The following is a 15,119-nucleotide window of genomic DNA, read 5'->3' on the forward strand; positions in this document are numbered from 1 at the left end:
CATAATGTCCCGCAATCGTTTTGAATTACTGCTATCAAACTTGCATTTTGCTAACAATGAAACGATAGTACAAAATAACAGACTTGGAAAAGTTTTACCACTTGTAGACATATTGATGGTTAATTATCAGAAGGTTTTCTCTCCAGGCAAAGAAATTGTTGTCGATGAGACAATGGTTCCGTGGAGGGGACGACTAGTATTTCGGCAGTATATTCCAACAAAGTCACATAAGTACGGTGTAAAAATGTTCAAACTGTGCTCGACCGAAGGATACACATGGTCTTCAAAAATATATTCTGGACGGGATACCAGCGGAAAAAGAAAAATTGGCATAGCAGAAAGTGTCTGCATTGAACTTGCAGACAAATTATTGAACGAAGGACGTACTTTATTTGTTGATAATTTTTATACTAGTTATGAGCTAGCACTTAAATTTTTAAATTCTAAGACGCATGTGGTTGGAACGGTAAGGTGTAATAAAAAAAATATGCCAAGTTTTGTAATGTCGTATCCGTTGAAAAGAGGTGAAATGGTGGCACGAGAAGATCATAATGGTATTGTAGTACTAAAATGGAGAGATGTTCGCGATGTCAGAATCTTATCTACAAAACATCCTCCCATCATGGCTCGAAGCTCTGATTCTACACATCGCGGTCGTGCTTCGAAAATGAAGCCTTTGGCGATAATAGAATACAATATTGGTAAAAGTGGCATCGACAGAAGCGACCAGATGGCGTCATATGCAACAAATATACGAAAAGGCATCAAATGGTATCGCAAATTAGGAATATATTTACTTTTAGGGACAACGATCGTAAACGCACATATAGTATATCAGAGAGCTACAAAAAAAAAAAAATAGAGATAAGAAAATTCTGTGAATCTTTAGTGACAGAATGGTTGTCCTCAAAAAATACTGTGCCCAACACTAATAGACACGAAAGAAGGAATCTGTCTCACCACTTGGAGATTCGCAAGAATCAGCAGGGCAAGCCCGTAAGAAGGATGTGCGTACTGTGTTACCAAAAGAAGAGGAAAAACGTAGGACGCCAACAAGCAAAAAAAAACCTTAAAAAAACGACAACTTATTGTTTGAATTGCCCAAAATCGCCACAGATGTGCCTGGACTGTTTCAACGAATATCATACGACATAGTATAATGTAATATCTTATCCTATATAAATTAATAAAAAATAGAGTGTTATTTGTGTATTTTTTAAATTTTCATGTTGTATATTCTATATTTATACTCCAGAACTTGTTCCAATAAATTTGTTTTCAAAATGCAACAGAAAATCATATTTAACTTGAACAAGAAAAGCGTAACCCAAGTACGGGTTACGCGGGCCCCACGGAAACATGCCCGTAACCCAAGTACGGGTTACGCGGGACGGAACGTGTTAAGTCGTGGATGTGTCCCAAAGAGAAGATGTAACGGTGACGTGCCAATGCTTCGATGTATTGCTGATTTCAAACAATGTTGAACTACTTCCATATACTTATACCATTCACAGGACATAGGTGTAGCTAATTTTGCTGACAATAGTATGAATGTTCTATTAAGTCGTTCAATTTGACCATTATCTTTAGGAATTTCTGTTGTAGTTGAAACATGTTCTATATTTTCTCCCTGACAATATTGCTTGAAATCATTTGCTGTGAAAGCCGTTCCCCTATCAGAAATTATTCGATGCAGATTACAGAAAATAGTCGCTTGCTTCTTCAGGCGTGTCAAAACTTCATCTGTAGTAGTAGATTTTGTAGCATAAAGCCATGTAAATTTTGTAAAAGCATTTACCACTACAAATATGTACTGATACGTTTATTTGTTGATGGCAACGGTCTAAGATGATCGATATGAAATGTATCAAAAGGAATACTCCCATTTTCAATCGGATTTAAATGGCACTCCTGCGTCCCCTGCATCTTTTCGGCTAAGATGCATGCAACACAATTCCTTATCACCTTTCCAACTTGCTGCCGAAGATTTGGAATCCAATAATCTTTACGTACGATAGCCTCTGTCTTGACCACAGAAAAGTATCCACACTCATAAGCTCGCCTTATTTCTTGCTCTGTACAGAAAATTTCCCCGTAGAACATAATCATCCTTCTTGTTTTGAAGTACCAAATCTCGAAGTTTCATAACAGTCTGATCATCTTTCTGTGCTTTCCGCAAACGTGCTGTAAGGCTTGTATCAGATTCATCGATTAAGAAAATCGCAGGAGGTGCATTTCTACTAAGCGCAGCAACATGTATCATGTTCTTCTCTGGACGATGCTATATTCGGTAATCAAATTCTTCTAGCGATAATATCCATCACGCAACTCACAAACAAAGATCTTTCTTATTCGTTGTAAGAGTAAAATCTCGGCAATAAGTAACAATAACAAACGAAATTCCTAATAAATAAACTCCTAATTTCTTCAAAGCTTTTACTATTGCTAAAACCTCAAACTCATAGCTACTGCATTTAGATTCAAGAGAAGCTGTATTACCACTAAAAAATAATATTCATGGTGAAAAGGTTGATCTTTGTTATTTGTTTGAAATAAAATTGCTCCGTACCCTAACGCAGAAGCATCTGTATGCAACTCCGTCTGTACTTCTACTTGATACAAGTTCACTATTCGGTTCTCACTCAGAAAAAGTTTAAGTCGTATGAATGCTTCCATTTCAGTCACTCTAAAACAAAATTTAGCATTCGCTCGCAGAAGGTTAGACAAATGTCGCGAAATTACAGGGTATTCATGTATAAATTTACGAAAATTCTCGATTAGTCTAAGAAAACTTTGTATGTGTTTAACATTGGAAATCATCGGATTGCATCAGTTTTAGTGAGGGGCGAACATAACCATTGTTATATATATAACCATACATGCCCAAGAAATTTGACTGAAGTTTGCACAAAACAACACTTTTCCCAACTGAATATTAAGCCAGCTCCGCTCGCTATAATTCAAACTTTTTCATGATTTTTGATCCTACTTTTAATATCATTTGATGAAATAATCGAATCATCTATGTATGCTAAAACTATTCTCTCTCGAATAAGATCTCTAAATATGGTATTTATAAAACTTTGAAAAACTGCTGGTGAATTACATAGACCAAAAGGGACTCGTAAGAATTCATAATGACCATCTGATACAATAAATGCTGTATACTTTTGACCTGACTTATCCTGTCACACGTGAAAGAAACCGTTTCTCAAGTCAAGAGTAATAAAATTGCGCGCGCCTTGTAACAAATCTAATTGATCTTTGATCAATTGTAACGGATATTTATATTTAATAATTTTCTTATTAATTTGTCGATTATCCACACATAATCCAAACGAATCATTCTTCTTCCGAACGAGAAAAACCGGACTCGCATAATCAGAAGTAGACAACTGAGCGACTCCAGCCACAATCTACTGTTCTATCTGCGCATTAACAATCACTTTTAGCAACGCTGACAATTGTCTCGCCAATTGATATACAGACTCTTCGCCTTTCAATATTAATTTCATTGCAATTTCACGTTCAAAGGTTTTACTCGGCTTGTAATTACTAACAAGATTTTCTATCGTCACTCGCTAATTAGGATCTAATACACGAGACACATCAACTTGATTTACTTCTAACACTCGTTACATCTATTTAAAATATTTCCGGTACAATATTTTCTCTTTCAACAATTTCGCGCGTTACTTTCGATAATGGACGAATGATTACTATCTCTAATGCTGACATCGGTTGCATTTAAGAAATTCGTTCCTATTAACAGCTTGTGTCGAACAATGGTATCAGAGATTACTTGTATACAAATCAGATGTGAGTGCCCATCTACGGTAATTTCTGCTTGAAACTCACCTAATGTTGTATTATTCCTTGAACCTTCGAAATGTAATTCATTGCGTCGTAATTGCGGAGAACCAAGCTTAATGTACTCGTCTGTGCGAATTAAACTAAAATCACTTCCTGAATCCATTAATGCTTTGATCTAGCATCCGTTAAGTAAAACATTTTTGAGATACTTTCGGTACGATACTCCTAATGTCGCGCAGCTCTCTTCACTCGCTTTAAATTTCTTGGAACGTATCGACGCAATATGTCCACGTTCTTGACATATAAAGCATTTTACACCGCGATCTTTCGTTGGATAATTCACGCTAATATGATCATGCTCACCACAATTATAACATCGTACAATATTACCGATAAATTCTTTTATCTCACCTACATTGACCATCTCTTTTCGTTCATTTCTAACGAAACTGTCTTTACACATCTCAAACTTTGTTGATCTCTGCACACTCGACATACCTCGATCTCGAAGAATTACCTTTTCAAACGCTTTCGAAAGTTGATTGGTTGTTGTAAACTGTAGAATAAGCTTGTGGTTCCGGAGCATTTCATCGGGAATGCTGTCAATCAGATATTCAAGTATTTCATCGTCGTTGATTGGTACTCGATTTCCAAGAATGTTCTTCTCGTGCAAATATTCATGAAATGTCTCGTTCCTGTTCCATAACCGCTCTTCAAATTTCTTCTTCATTTCAATTTCGCTTTGTGGATGATAAAACACAACTCATAATTCTTCCAGCAGTTGGTTGAATGCCATAGTTATATATTCTGGTTTAGAAAGAAATCATTCAAGTGCTTTTCCCTTCAGTAGCATACCGATAAGTATTCGTGCAACGTCATCTTCCAATTTATATGTCATCTTGAATAATTTGATCTGCTTCTCCCAAATTTTATAATCACCAGATTTGCTTTAGACTATTAAGAAATTGTCACCGCTACTAATAACATCAAATAGTTCGCCTTCAAAATTACGCGTCGATCTTCGTTGCTCATTTTCCGAAATTTACTCAACCTGTAATTTCTGTCGCACCGGATCTAACTCAAGGCGCAACACGGCTAACTCACGTTCTGCTAATACTTTTTCTTTTAAGAAAAGATCAATTTCAGATTGCTGTAGATTCATTGATGACTGCACGTTTGGTGATACACCAGCACACGACTCTTCATTATCTTCATGAAATTCACGTTCCGTCTGAGTCAACTTCCATCAACACGGGAAATTAATTCAGCTTTCGAACCAGCAGTAAGTAGTTTATGCTCTATTAATATCTCTCTTAGCGCTGTAACTGTAATTTTACTCAAATCGATCATTGTGAAAATTATCACTCGACAATTGCGTTTAAACTCGAATTATCTCCACACGAAAAATTAATTTTCGTTCTCGCACTATCTCTCAAAACTACATTCGCGTCGCTTGAGTATCTTCTCGAACGTTCTAGACCGTCAAGGAATTATCTTGAACGTTCTGTCTTCAAATATTCGATAATACATCAATCTTTAGAACGTATCCGATTTAATTCTTGAATATCTTCTTGATAATTACTACGTCCGAAACCCCAAAATTGTAGGAAACTTATTAATAAAAGACAATTATAAAATTTTTTATATCATTAAATAGTACTTTTCAACTGAGATATTACTCCAAAGGCTGCTAATGAACAACTGCTTCATTATTTTAAAACATTCACACGAAAAACTCATTTGCTTTGCACATTCGCTCTCACTCGCATTCTAGAATATTCCACGTACATAACATTGACATTAAACCTGAGTTATTGATTAACTTTTAAATTAAGATTATTTCATTATCCTTCAATAACATTATGCTTGCCTGCTACTACACATTAAAGGAATGTAAACACTGCAGTTCCTTGAAATGGGATGGTTCTTCACAGTATCTGCGTGTGAAAACCATGAAGTTTTAATGCTCCACGCAACGCGATAATACATCTCATTTCAACGTTTCAAAGTATGTAACCTGTAATCTTCTAAGCATATCATTATGCTCATCTGCTCATACACTTCTAACGAATGTGAATGCTATAGTTCCATGCATCGGGTTGCGGCATTATAGTGTTCACGTATTATAGCAGCAGAGTTCTACTGCTGCATGCAATGCGATGGCGCATCACATTTCATCATTTCGATGTAAGATGTAACTTTCTATGCTCAGGATTATGTTTGTCTGCTTCTACGCTTCAAAAGAATGTAAATTCCACAGTTTCTTGCAAGGAGATGATACTTCATAGTGTCTGTGCGTCAATGCAGTAGATTTCTAATGCTACATGCAATGCGATGGCGTATCTCATTTCAACGCTTCGATGTAATTAAGTTGTACTCCTCTATACGTAGCGTTACGCCTACCTGTCAATCAATGTGTGTCAATCAATCAACATTCAGTTGCCCAAGAATCATGCCAGTGATCAAGCCAACGCTCCAGGACAAATTCAGATTCTCAGCAGCAACAAGTCGGACATACCAGGGGATCCAGACATCATGGCAGACCTTAACATACCTGATATCTTCACATTGAAAAGGTAGACTCGTTTATTCGTCCATTTCTTTCTTATCCATGTTCCACGATGACAACCCGATCGCTCGAATAAGCTCAGTCCATTCCTCATGAAATTATTCTCAGTTCACTGCGGCGTAAACGTGGTACCACATTCGGTCTATTCACTATCTTCACGCGACTTCTTAACACATGCAAAACATCAGAACAACCGGATATACGTTTACTACAAACCCATCTTTACGCGTTAACTGAAACGTGGAAACGATTCGATGGCATCCAATTTGACCTCGAAGAATAAGACGAAACCGAAACGTCACGTCTTTACAAAATTCACAACGACTACTTCTCTATCATAACTCGCGCCGATTCGATATCATAACTCGACGCGATTGAGTTATTGAAAGGGAAATACGACTGTAGAAGTCAGGCTGCCTCTAAATATTGTGATGCAATCTGGAATATTCTTAAACCGCCAAGGAACATTGCAGAAACACTAGGCAATATCGTCGACACCGTCAACCAACTACTTCGCGCATTGAAAAATTCCAAGGAAAATATCTCGCAATTGAACACTTCTGCTTTCCATCATTCGAGCAAAGATAAATGCTAATACGTTATTCCAATGGGAACTCATAGTAAAGACAACAAGGTGCCGCCTTACACGGATCTTCTAGAGTTTTTGGAGAAACTGGCCAACTGTGTACCAGAGATGAACGCAAGAGCAAGCTCAACCGCAATTCGGGTCGACGGGAGACCATCGGACCATTCACGTTCCACGAATCAACGTACTACGAGAAATCAGATGACATTCTGATGACGATTACACCGAAAGCGGAACAAGCAGGACAACCATAAGAACCCAAGAGTGTTCAGTATGCCACGGAGGGCACCGCATCTAGACATGTGAAGATTTTCTCTAAGTCTCAACTTATCAAAGTAATTGACATGTAATGCTCCATGCAACATTTCCTTTCAACGATACAAAGTAAGTAAGTTGTAATGTTCCATGCATAGCATAATGCTTATCCACTTCTGCACTTCAGCAGAATATGAATTCCACAATTCCTTGCTAGGGGATTGCGCTGCACAGTGTCTAGTTGTCAAGGCAATAAAGTTCTGTGGCTACTTGCATTTGCAATGCGTTGGCGCATCTCCTTTTTACGTTTTAATGCATGTAAGCTGTAACGTTCTATACATTGCGTTATGCTTATCTGCTTCTGGACTTCAAAGTGATGTGAATTCTACAGTTCCTTGTAGCGTGATGGCTTCTCGTTTCAACGTAAGTAAGTAGTAATATAGCTTGTCAATGTAATTAACATCCAATGTTCTATGCAACGCGATGGAAATTCTTAGTTCTACGTATCAAAGTAAGTAAGTTGTAAGGTTCTACACAACACAATCGTGCTTATTAGTTTCTACACTACTATGTATGTTATTTCTATAGTTCCATGTTACTGTATAGAGCTTCATAGTGTCCACTTCTCAAAGTAATTGAGTTCCAAACGTCCATGCAACGCGATAGTGTTTCTCAGTTCTACAATTAAATGTTTCTGTTGAAATTACACTTCATGATATTCAAAGTAAAAATTTCAAATTAGCATATATATTCACACTCATCATATACTTTAGTCAATAGTAAATAGGTAATCCGCCCTCCAATTGCTCCACTACAATTAAATTCCATATAATTTCGTATCATTTCATGATGTTTTAAATAAACATTTCTAGTTAGTATATATACTTACACTCTCCATATATTATAGCTAAATCTAAGCAGAATAGACATTGTAAAAACTCCAGTAGCTGTAATCTTCTATGCACTGATTCATTCTTATCTGCTTCTACACATTAAACGAATCTGAGCTTCACAGTTCCTTCCAACTGGATTACGCATCATTATGCCTACGTGTCAAAGCAATAGAGTTCTAACACTCCATTCAGTGCGGTGACACATCTCATTATAATGTTATAAAGTTAGTAAGTTCTAACGTTCTATACAACGCATTGATTTCATCTCCCTCTATACATCAAAAGTATATGAAGAACATAGTTACTTGCAACGGGATAGCGCATCATAGTGTCTGCGTGTAAAAGCAATAAATATCTAATGCTCCTTGCAATGCGGAAGCGCATCCCGTTGCAACGGTTCGAAGAAAGTAAGTTGTAATCTTCTACTCGCAGAAATATTATTTTCTGCTTCTATACTTCAAAAGAATGTGAATTCTTCAGTTCCATGCAAAAGAATGGCACTTCGTAGTATCTACCTTTCAGAGCAATAACGTTTTCTCTCTCGTTTCACGGAACTGTATAATTCACATTCCTTTGGATTGTAGAAGCAAATAAGCATAATATGATGGATAGAATGTTACTGCTTACTTACTTTGTAATGTTGAAATGAGATGCGCCATGGCAATGCATGGAGCATAGGAACTCTATTGCTCTGAAACGTAGACACTATGAAGGGCCATTCCATTGGAGGGAATTGTAGCATTCACATTATTCTGAAATGTAGAAGCAGGTAAGCATAATGCGATGCATAGAACATTACATACTTGCTTTGAAGCGTGAAACTGAGAAGCACCATCTTGTAACACAGAATATTTTTTTATTGCTTACTCCATCTTGTTGCAAGGAATCTTCAAAGCTATTCACACTGACATGTAGACACTCAGATGCGACATCCCTTTTCGTGGAACTTTGGGAATCACTTTGAAACGCGGAACTGTGAAGCTGCATCGCGTTGTATGAAGATATAGGAAGTGCTTACTATGAAACGTAGAAATAAGAAGCGAAATCATGTTGCATAGAACTTTGCATCTTACGTACTCTGGAACGTATAAACTGATAGGGACAATCACTTTACATAGATATCCTTCCTTTGAAACGTTGATAGTGAGGAGCTCCATCGGCTTTCGTAGAACTTCAGAACTTACTTGCTATGTAACGTAGACAGATAAGTGTCATCGCGTTGCTTAAAACTTTAGAACTTGCTTACTTCAACAAAGATTTCTATTGGCTTCGTCCGTTCTTTTAGAAGAGTTCTTGATAAACCACTTACTTTTCACGTTTGCAATATTTTTATATGTATGCGAGGTGTAATCGTTTAAGTTCTAAGATGATTATTTAGTGTTGATTATTATTTAGTAACTCGGTTATAAACGTGTCTGCATGAGACTTAATCAATATGTTCATAAGCCTGAAATTTATGCAGTTATTTGTTAGTCACTTATTGCTCAAACGGCAAAGATTCTGATCATTTGAAAATGATAGACTCTCATCAATTTTCTCAAAAATTGAAATACTGTCCAACTGCTTGTATTAAAGACTATAATTAAAGTTTTGAAAATATTTTACCTTTTAATGATGTATCACGTCTCGGGTCGCGGAAAATTAACCGTATGCCGGAGCAGCACCCCGTCTCGAACGGTTCGGCTCGCACATTTGGGTCGAAGACGGGGTTCTTTTTGGATCGCGGAACACTGCGTGAAAGTCACGGACGCGAGTATATAAAAAAGGGAACTTACCTTTCGAAGTCTTAGAAACCGCTAATTCCTAACTTCGTTCCAGGTATTGTTGTCGGCAAGGCTCGTCCTCTGGTATGGTCCCTCTGTACGGGCTGTGAGGCGGAATTGACAATGGAACGAGTACCCAGGCAGGCTGACCTCTGGTGCGGATCGGCGACGGAGGCGCCGATGCGGAATGGCTCTCCGGTCGGCAGACAGCAGGAGATGAGACAGTGCAGTGGTGGACGATGGAGTAGCTGCTTGTACCCACGTATTCGCGCACTAGAGAACGCAGGAAGTTCTTCCTTCCCACGCGTCGAGTTCGTTTATTCGTAGTGGAACAGCGCATTCAAATCGGATTCCAAAACCGCCGCTTTGGTTTGCCGATCCAGAGATATGGAAAACGATGGATATCTTCTCCTTAGTCTAACTGTGGCTCAATGCCGCTAAGCGGAGGGCCACTCTGACTGGTCAGTAACCAAGCGTAACTAAGGTTCAGAACTCCTTGAATGATTCTGGAAGAAGCGTGAAGTCGTGGAAGACTTTGTACCATAATGAATCTAATTCTTATAAATAATTTTTTATCGTAGTGAACTATATAATTGCAATTAGAATTCTTTATGAAATAATAATAACAGAGAGGTATGTATCCATTCTTGTAATTTTGAAAAGAGTATTATATCTTACTATTTAAAATGAAATATTGAGATTTGTTTACAATCTAATGGAATTTAATTACCTTTTGATTCAATTTCACAGTGATAATCTTCCATAGTCCAACAATTTTGTGAGCTGTCCTCAGGAATCCGCAGCTCAGTACTTATAAAATGGACGACACAAAGAACAGCCTAACCAAACGTAATCGAACCGATTTTTCAATACTAATCTTATCATGTTTAACTTATTCTGCAAACTATTAAAATGCCCTTCGGAATGTGTTTATTCACAGTGAAGTAAACGGTAAACGTTACGCCTTCCACCACTGTTTACAATACGTATGTTGCATTTACTATAAAAACTGTAAGTATTATCACCTTTGTTTACTTTTTGTAACCTTCAATGACTTCATGTTACAGGTTGTTGAACTCGTTTCAAAATGCTCTATCGTATTACGGAAAAAAGAACACACCAATTCATTTTATAAAATGAAGGTAACCTTCAAATGTCCAACATACCTCCACTTACAACAAAACTATTTTCATCAACGATGGGACCTTTGTCCTGTGCTATTTTATATCAGCAAAAATTTCTATGAAACTTATAGTTTCGAGGATATCTGAGGTGCTAATTATTACTGCCCCACACTGTATATTGTTATGGATGTGTCCAACAAGGCAACGATGAACAAAGTTAAATTTAATATTACGATTTTTATATTCCTTATAATATATATGTTTTTCTGTAATTTAGCCAAAAAACAGTGTTCACGATGTCGGCAGATGAATGAATTTGCCTTAGAATTACAAGAGCCGACAATATCAAAAGTAGAATATTTATTTTCTCCGCTCAACGAGTCACTGGAAACGTTAAGTAAAGTGCGTGCCTTTCAAAAGAGTCAGATGCAAATTACGAACCTAAACAACCAGCGATTGGCACGCCAATGACAATGGATGAATATTTTATTTTATAAATAATATTTTCAGTTTATGACGGGTTGAAAGAAATATATATGACTCTCTCAATAACTATTAATATAGGAAAACAACTCTCAAAATGTCTATCAATACTCATATGTTGAACATCTACTGACATTTAACGGTTTTAACTTGTATGAAAGCACAGGTTCTCCGTTACCAAATATGGCGTAACGTCATTGCAGAGAAGATTCATGAATTGAGCGATGACACGCGTGTCATGATGGTTCTGGTGCTGCGCGACTCATACGGCGTTTTACGCTTGTTTAGGAGGTACTGGTAACACGTTCTGGCATTTTAGCTAACGAATCCGGTCACAGATGGCTACGGATCAGCTGACACTCCACGGAAGTGGCGATATAGTGCCGGTATGGTGTCGCCACCATCTTGCCGTTTGTTATCTGGGATGCTTTCTAGAGCATTATTCGGAATTAAATTTCAACATATAGCTACTTAATCGCGAATTTGTATGTACATAATTATACGTGACTGCATAAATACAATATTATATACTTTTATAACCAATGCGATATAAGAATATAAAACGAAGGATTATCCACTCTTATAAGGAGTAAAAGCAATGTTTGGTATGCAAGGTTCGTTGTAAAATATAATCAAGCAGTTAATATATCAAATCACAGCACATAATAAATCACTGAAAGTATAATGATATGAATAGTAAGAAAAACATATTTATTTGTTAGCTGTTTATAAATTCAAATTTAAAAGTCCAATTCACATTTAATATATTATTGTTTAACAAGGTGGTTTAATGTTGTTTCAAATAGGCTTGGAGAACTAGCTGGTACTTCTGCCAATGTAATTTCATTTCTGCTGGATACAGTAAAAACATATTTGCAATCTAAGCAAGGTTTCGTTAGATCTGGTGGATTTTCGAAATTTTAGAAATAAATGATGGCAGTAGTAGTTGGTTCAGCGCCAGGTGATAAACATATACAACAAGCAAATCAACGTAAACGGATTTAAAATGTTCAAGATTATATAAATTAGACTGTTACACTTTTATAATCCATGTAGCGTTCCTGTTCTTTGTAACTTACAAAGAGTCTTAAGAATGTAACGCAATGTAAAGAAGTTTGGAAACAAAGAAAGCAGGCCTTAATCTCAGATAAAGGAACATTGGATCTGTTGTGTATCGTGGTTACCGGCGTGCTGTGTTAAGGGATATGTCATTCGGTTTTAAATTTCTAAACGAGAACAATTCAAATAAATCTGGAGTCGACACATTGGAAGAAAAATTCTTCCAGTGAAAGATACTGTATGCAGTGCAAGAGCAGCTTCACATCTCCTTAATATTCTACAGAAAATCTTATGCTATTTTACTCGATTTACAAGAATCGAAACAATGAAACATATTATGTGATATTTCTGCAACTGCTACCATATACACACGTGCGCGCGCGCGCACACACACACACGCGACCATACGAAATCCATCAAGATTAAAGATACTGTGTATGTATTGGAGGATGCGTACAATAAGAAAGGACTATTACATGGATAAATTGTAGAATTCCATTTGTATTTGATAATTAGATTAGAAACATTTATATGCTTTTATCGAAAATTTAAATACACCAAAATTGCAGCACGCAGGTGTGTATATATCACTTTGCGATCTCATTTTATTTTGGCAGTTATACTTATATATAAGCATCCATTCAGGCATAAAGCTTGATAATCTATCAACTAGAAAATAATTATAAAACATTAGACTTTTTCCAGGTATTGGTCTATTTTATCATTTTCGGAACTTGTAAAGTATCTAGAACTATAACAACAAAGTACTTTATATCTTTACTCATTGTTTGAAAAAAAAAAATATGAATAACTATGTTCATTTTATTACAAATGTATGAGTAAAGATCAATCTACGTAATTAAATATTTTCAAACGTAATTTGTTTAGTTTTTATCATTTAACGTTACGAAATATATTAGAAAAATATATAAAAATATATTTTACTTTAGTTTTTTTAATATTTAAAATATTTTATATTATCAGATTAAACCTTTACAAAAAATAACAAAATTTTTATAAGTAGGAATGATTTTTCCTTAATTAGTTAATGTGTCGGTTTCTTATAAGAAGACGGTATTCAATTTTTCAAAGTAAGTTTCGACTTTAAATTGGCCATTAATATCTCTTATTTCATTGCTTTTCGTAGATCGCCGCTAATTTTCAACTTTTCCATCACAACTTTGTCGATGCAAGTATTAATTCTCCGAAAGATATATAATATTATATTCCTAGTAAACTTATTTTGCATTTCTAATTAATTTGAACGTAAAAAATATATTTCTTTCATGAGAAAGCATTGCGGAAAAATTTGGAAAATCCATTGTTAATGTTGTACCTAGTGGTTGACTAGGTTCTCCTCTTCCTGCCGCACCTTTTTATCATTTTTAAGATCCAAGAACCGTGCACCGGCTTCGTCACCTTTAAAATTTACGAAATTTACATATTGTAAATTTTTGCAAATGTAATGTTAATTAACTTCTGAATTATGGTTGTTTGGGCAATAAATTAGACTGATCTATGACGTGCTGTAATGTGCGAAAACCAATAAATTTCTTTTAACATAATGAACAATAGATAATATTTGAGCTTACAGTTTTGTTAACGAACAGCCCATCACCTCAATGGGGACTCCTCCAATTCAGGGATCCGACTTTACCAGAACCTGTATTCTACTTTTAAGCCTCTTACATACATATATGTACTATATCCGGACTAATGTATTGCTGTATATGAGAATTCATAAATCCAAGTTACACACATTAAGCCGCATGCTCCTCGCAACGATCCGTTAATCCCCCACTCGCTGGACCATATGCTTTGATGATTTTTCAAGTAAATATTTCAAATTAGTATAAATATTAATACATATTTTATATTTTAGTTATTTCTAAATACAATATCTCCTTATGATACTCCATTACATCTGAAACCCTATCTAATTTCATATCATTTCATGATGTTTTAATTGAATATTTGAAAATGGTTTATATAGTTACACTTATCATATATTTTAATTACGTAGAACTAGATCATCTCTTCTAGATAAAAATAAATATCTATATATTATATAAGTCGATCATTTATTTGCATCGTTCGAGTTCGCTTTCTTTCCATCGAGGCTTGCAAATCCCTCTTCGTTATTCTTGTAATTCGTACTTTAGAAGTTATGTAGTACGTATTGATGGTCCAACGCTGAAAATATCTCAAACACTTCTGCTATACTCAACTTAGCGTATATGCAACCTCCTATCAACATTATGTCTATTTTTTATTTGTTTCGGTTCTTAAAGTATGTATAGCCTTCTTTCGGATTGGTCGCGATTAGATCGTTTCTTAGAGACATTTTGATGATCTTTTCCTCTCTATGATTGCTCGTCTTACTACCCCAGATTACCGATTTTTCGTTCAGGTCACCCTTGATTATTATTCTGCTTGCTTTCTCTCCCTTTTCTACGTTATCCTCAGCTTTGTTTATATATTCTTCGATTTCTTTCCGTTCCTGTTAAGCGAGAAGTAGCAGCTTATAGCTTTTGTTCCTTCGACCATTGCATGAACGATTCCGGTCGAGGAATA

The sequence above is a fragment of the Xylocopa sonorina genome, unplaced genomic scaffold (assembly GCF_050948175.1).
Source record: "Xylocopa sonorina isolate GNS202 unplaced genomic scaffold, iyXylSono1_principal scaffold0319, whole genome shotgun sequence".
Lineage (NCBI taxonomy): Eukaryota > Metazoa > Arthropoda > Insecta > Hymenoptera > Apidae > Xylocopa > Xylocopa sonorina.